The sequence below is a fragment of the Cebus imitator genome, unplaced genomic scaffold (assembly GCF_001604975.1).
Source record: "Cebus imitator isolate Cc_AM_T3 unplaced genomic scaffold, Cebus_imitator-1.0 Scaffold18, whole genome shotgun sequence".
In the NCBI taxonomy this organism is placed as follows: Eukaryota; Metazoa; Chordata; class Mammalia; order Primates; family Cebidae; genus Cebus; species Cebus imitator.
In genome coordinates this window covers 5,458,794-5,464,793 of record NW_016107333.1, presented here as the reverse complement: position 1 = coordinate 5,464,793, position 6,000 = coordinate 5,458,794, and the positions used below count along the sequence as shown (strand labels likewise).

General features: G+C 59.0%; 1 protein-coding gene across 7 annotated transcripts in view; it reads left to right on the top strand.

Moving 5' to 3' along the window:
• Nucleotides 1–690: 690 nt before the first annotated feature.
• Nucleotides 691–6,000, top strand: part of DLGAP4 (DLG associated protein 4) — a 227,761-nt gene continuing 222,451 nt past the window's right edge. For 2 of the 7 annotated variants that reach the window (XM_017512532.2, XM_037732790.1), the window contains exon 1: nucleotides 692–773. The gene's annotated coding sequence lies outside the window, so the exon portion shown is untranslated. Of the gene's footprint in view, nucleotides 774–6,000 lie in introns of all 7 variants that reach the window. The other 5 variants (XM_017512524.2, XM_017512506.2, XM_017512516.2 and 2 more) reach the window with 3 other exon arrangements.

Here is a 6,000-nt window from a genome sequence, read left to right as displayed (position 1 = left end):
CCATTCCAGAGACTGCTTTTAACCCCAGTTCAGCCAGTGGCGAGAAGGCCCCTGGGAGAGGGTGCTGCCGAAGCAGGTCACTAGGAGGGGGCACCCATTCCCAGAGGCAGGAGCCCCAAGTTCTCGGGGGTGGGGTGGTTCCTGACTCGCTCAGTGTGACCGGGGCCAGTCTTGTTCTCTCTGGGCCTCAGTTTCCCTCCTCCACGGGGCGGCGATGGTCTACGCCGGTTCCTGCCGGCCAGCCCCATAGCCTGGGGTTCCAGGCTCCTGTGCCACTGTGGCCCACGCTGTGTGACCTTGTTCCAGTAGCCTGCCTTCTCTGGACCGTCGGCCCCGGATTTCCAAGCGCTCTTCCGGCTAGCGACAGAGCGTCGCCTGCTGCGGAGACCCTCCCCCTCCCCCAGGGTTGCGGGGGGCGCTGGTGGGGGCAGGGAGCTAGGAAAGGCGCGGGCCCCCTCAAGGCTCTCCCCAGACCTGCGCCCGTGGCCCGATCCGCGCCTGGTTTTGGGCGCAGCCGCACGGCCCCCTCCCCCGCGCGCCTCTCCCCGCCCTCCGCCCCCTCCCCGCCGCTCTCGGGGAGCCGGGGCCGCGCGGCTCCTCCTCCCGCAGCCGCATCTGGGGCGCCGCACCGGCCGGAGGAGAGACATGGGGCGCCCGCGGACCGGGGCCGGGGCCGGGGCCTAGGCGTGCGGACCTGCAAGCGGACCCGAGCGGCGGCGGCGGCGCAGCGGAGCGGCCGAGCGGGCCGTAGGCGGCCGAGGCGCCGGGCGCAGGTGAGGGCGCGGGGGTGGCGCGCGGCAGCTCCTACCCTCTTCCCGGGCCGGCGCGCTCCGTCCCTCGGCTAGACCCCCAATCCGGTCTCCTCCCAGACAGACCTCCCAGAACCGGGGGGCGGTGCTGGCGCAGAAAAGCCCCCTCCCCTGCCAGTTCTGTCCTCCAAGCCCCGGTCCGAGGGGCCGGCTGCGAGGCTGGGAAGCGCCTTCTCTGGGTGGGATCGCCCCATCCACGTCTCCTCGGACCCTCAAATCGGGGGCGGCGGCAACCGGGCCCGGAACCCCTGTCCAGGGCCGGAGCCCCATTCTGGCTCTTTTTCCCGCGGACTCCCTGGCACCCTACATCAAGCGACTGCCAAAGCTGGGAAGCCCCCTCCTCAGGCCCGCCCCCCCAATCTGCAAGGCGGCCTGGGGGTCAGGCGGACCCCTCCCGTGCCCGGCCAACCTTGGCGCTTGGGAGAGCAGGGCTATGCCTGCCGGGGCATTCCTCCATTCAACCCAGCTGCCTCGGATCCCGCCTCGGTAGCCCCGGGAGCCGCCGGCTCCCCCTTCCCGAGCTCTTTCCCGGACCTGACATCTGGGGAGGGGGCGGGGGCAGCACCCCCCTCCCGCTGCATAGCGCCCCCTCCCTGCTTGCGTGCCTGGGAGGGGCTGGGCTGACCCGGGCACCTGGGCTGGGGGGGGCACTCACATGGCTACCAGAGGCCCCCACGTGCGGCGCCCCGCGGAGACAGGGGTTCGTGTTTGGAACCGGTGGCGAATGAACCAGGTGGCCGCGGGGACCAGCTGGGTCCAGATGTGCCGGGCCTGCTGGGAGGGGACAGGTGCTATCTGGAAGGGTGATGGCCCCTGGTCTCTTTTGGCCAAACCTGCTGCTCTGCTGCTCGGATCCCCCTCCATCCCTCCAACCCTCCGTCCCTCCGTTCCTTCTCCCCTTCTTCCTCCACTGCCTGTGTGTAGAGAGGGGCTGTCAGAGACTGTTGATGTGGGAAAAAATGAAATGGGGGAGGGGTTGGGATTGCAAAGGCCAGTTGTGTGGGGGGCGGTGGGTAGAGGAGGTGCCCTGAGAATGGGAACCCCTAAGCTTGGTGGAGGGCAGCGCTGATGAGGAGAGGGTTCCCGGCACCCCCACCTGCCTGGAAGTGGAAATGACAGAGCAGGAGGGGGCTGCACTTCCAGCTCCCCCCTCCCCCGAGACTGGCCTGCCCGGCCTCTACCTCCACTGCACCTCCTCTCCTTGCTTAGTCCCTGGTGGGGAGGAGGGAGTCCTGGCTCTCTCTACCTCAGAGCCCTCACTTGCTGGAGGGGGCTGTTTTCCGCCAGCTGGAGGTGGTGGGAATCGGTTGTACAGGACCATCTCTGAGAACGCCTGTTGGAGGAGCCCTGTTTCTGTCCCTCCTTAGTGGCCACCTCTCCCTTGGCTTCTCTGCCAGAGGGCACTGGGCTGCCTGGTCCCAGGGTGGGGCTGCAGAGCTGTGCCTTGGCCTGACTGATGGGTGGCTGGAGTGTTGGAGCCACCAACAGGCCCCAGAGCCAGCTGTTGGGGTCAGTCAGCGGCAGACTCTGTGTTCCCAGCAGGTCTGGAGACGCTGGCTGTGCACGTGGGGCTGGCGAGAGTGCCTGTGACCCTGCTGTGGAAGGGGTGGGCCAGGTATCCTGGGCCCTCCAGGAGCTGGGACAGCACAGCCCAACTTCTGGGAATGTGCTTGTGTGTGGTGTCCATGGTGACCCTATACTCACCTGCCAGAGGCCTGGTGAAGCCTGTGCTGGGCTCAGGGGAGTGTGATGGCTGACAAGATCCCTACCTCAAGAAGCCTGTTTTGTGTGGGCAGGGGGCAGCCTGTGTCAGGCATTGGAGACAGTGTCCATGCTGAAGAGCAGCTGATCTGGATGGGACCTGATGGCTGGGTTGTGTGGAACCCCCGGAAGCATCCGGCTGGTGCCAGCCTTGAGATGGAGCCGCAGGTCTGAGGGCTATGCCCCGGGCGTGAAGCTGCCTGGCAGCTGAGTTGGTGTTTTTGAAGGAAGGCTGTGCAGCACTTGGGAAGTCGGAGAGAATGTGTGCTTTGGAGCTTCAGGAGATGCTGACGTATCGGATGTATCAGGGGCACCCACTGACATCTCATTAGGTTCTTGTGTGGTTTGTGAGCCACAGGCTTCGTAAATGCCAGCAGTTTCACATGATGGGAAGGCTCTGAGGAACCTGGGCACTCTATGTGACAGAAGCAGGTGATCCCTACCCTCCTATACTTCTGTGATGGGTATTCATTTATTCAAAAAAGCTTTAGAAGCCAGGGCGGCTCGCCCCTGTAATCCCAGCACATTGGGAGGCTGAGGCGGGTGGATCACCTGAGGTCAGGAGTTCGAGACCAGCCTGGCCAACATGATGAAACCCTGTCTCTACTAAAAATACAAAAATCAGCCAGGCATGGTGGTGGGAGCCAATAGTCCCAGCTACTTGGGAGGCTGAGGCAGGAGAATCGCTTGAACCCAGGAGGCGGAGGTTATAATGAGCTGAGATTGTGCCACTGCACTCTAGCTTGGGCAACAAGAGTGAAACTTCTTCTCAAAAAAAAAAAAGGCATTAGAAAATCGTATTCTTCTCTGACATCAGTGCATTTGAACACTTTCATTTGAACATTCAGAAATGTGAATTAATAAAATTTTGAATGCAGGGTTTTGTTTTTTTTTTGTTTTTTGTTTTTTGTTTTTTTTTAGAAAGCACACAGTAGGTACTCAGTAAATGCCATGGCTCCCCGCCCCCTCCCACTTTGGCTCAGGTCCCCCTGGCCTGCCTTCAGTTCCTGGAACAGGCCACGTTCCCTCCAGCTTCAGGGTCTTTACACATGTTGGCTCCTCTGCCTGAGCATCTCCAGCCCCCTTCCCCCATGTGCCTGCTCAACTACTGCTCATCACCCAAGCTTAAGCATTGCTTCCAGAAGAAAGCCTTCCTCGATGCCCAGGCCAGGCTATGTCACTGTCACCACCTGCCCAGCCCCGTGGGCCTCTGCTTCATTACCCCATCCCCATCCTTCTTGGATGTCTCTGGGTGTGGCTGGTGTGGAGAGGGGCAGGGTCACGCCTGCCTCTTCACGCCATTCTGCTGGTGCCGAGAAGACAGCTTGGCTCAATGTGGGCACTTGTCCATTTCTTTTGACTTTTGACGATCTGGTCCATTCTGAGTAGAGGGCTGAATGCTGCAGAATGGGGGGAGACTTGGCCAGGCCATCACCAACATGACTGTCCATGTGCGTTCCCGGTCTCCAGCTGGGTCTGCATACCCAGAGGCGTTTAGCCAGGATCTGTGGGAGTTACAGGCCTGTAACCTCAAAATCCCAGTGGGTCTGTGGGACCCCAAAGGCTCTATAGGAGGGTGAGGGGCCATGCTTCTTTGGGGGTGTGCCCCCAGCCAGGCACTTCCCCCTGTGGCCATTCATTTGCTAGCATCATCACCTCTTTCCCTGTTCAGCCCTTCCTTCACTCGCCAGGTCACTGGCCTGTTCATTTTTCCATTTCCTAGTCCTCTGTTCGTTCTTTGGGCTACTAGTGCTTCCTGAGGCCCACTCAGTACCCAGCCCTGTGCCAGGCTCGGGGACACAGAGTCAAACCTGCGAGGACCCCACTCTGTAAACTGTAGCCATCCTGCTAGGCACTTCCTAGTGATGGATACTGGTGCTATCAAGGGCTGGAAGTGCTTCCTAAAGGACATGTACTTGAGCTGGGTTTTTGGGGATTTAGGGATTTGGGTAGATGGAGGATACAGGGAAGTACACTGCTGGCTGCAAGAGCTGCATGGACAAGGCACAGTGGCCCATGCTTGTAATCCTGGCACTTTGGGATGCCAAGGGGAAGGACTGCTTGAGCCCAGGAGTTTGACACCAGTCTAGGCAACATAGTGAGACCCTGTCTCTACAAAAAAAAAAAGGAAAAAAGAAAACTGCATGGATAAAGGCAGGAAGGCAGCCACATGCTGGGTGAGCTTGGGGATGCTGAGGGTTATGTGTCCTTCTAAGAGGAGATGGCCACTCGTAAGTGGGCCTCAGGGAGGCTGGTCATGGAGGGAGTAGGGTGCAGTCATGGTGGGCATCCACTCTTCTAGGAGCCCTGTTGCTAATTGCCGTGTTTCTTTGGATGAGGCACATCCCCTCTCTGGGCTCCCTTTATCAAGTGAAGACTTAGACCTGGTGATCTCTGAGGGACCTTCTGCCTTCTGCTGTCCGAAGTCTGTGCTCCTGAGAGCCCTGCATCTTGGGGCATCTGGTGGGCTCTCCTCCCATTTTATGGACAAAGAAATCAAGCATTTTTTGCTTATTAGTAAGGTCTGCAAGGCTGCACAGCTGATGAGGTGGCGGTGCCACGGTTTGGATCCAGAGCAAGCCACTGGGTTTGCTCTAGTGGCTTTGAAGGGCAGCTTTCGTGTGTAAGCTCCCGGGCTGGTGTCACCGGGGGCTGATGAGGCTTGGCAGTTTCTTCCAACAGATGACCCTATTGGTTAAGGGAGTGAGGGGACTGGAGAGCAAACTCACTGGGCATCTGGGAAAAGATGTCACTGAGGAGTCCTGTGCATTGCACCAAAGACAAGCCCACTTCCTAATTCATCAGAATATGGGGGAATGCTTTGAGACTCACATGACTAGACTTTCTTTCATTGTGACCTTTGGCGGGGAGGGTTGCCTGTTCTGTTCCTACATCCCCTCCATAGTGTCTCCTAGCAACTCCTCCAGGCCAGGACTGAAGTCATTAGGGGTATGTAGCACTCTACAGTTTGCAGAATTCATTTAATCCCCCAATCTTCTAGCCACAGCCAGGGTTAGGAATGAAAAGGCATATTGTCTCCATTTGACAGATGGGGATACTGAGGCTCAGAGTGGTTGGGTGGCTGCCCAAGGTCACTCGGAGGGTCCTTGGGAGGAGGGCAGCATATAGGGGCCTCTCACTTGCAGATCACTCATCATTTTCTGAGACAAGGAGTGGGGCCCTGGATCCTTCTGTGCTGGGTTTCACAACGCCGCCTCCTCCCCACTCAGCTGTCTGACGTGGCCTTTTCAAAAACCCAAAATGAATGGAAGCACATTTTGTTTGGAGAATTTTGCTACACCCCTCACCAGGGCTGGTTGCAAAACCAGGCTTGGGGATCCCTGCTGATGTTGACGATGATGGTAATAATAACTGTATCATTGGCTAGCATTTCTTTTCATTCATTCCTTCCTTCAACAAAGCATTTTAG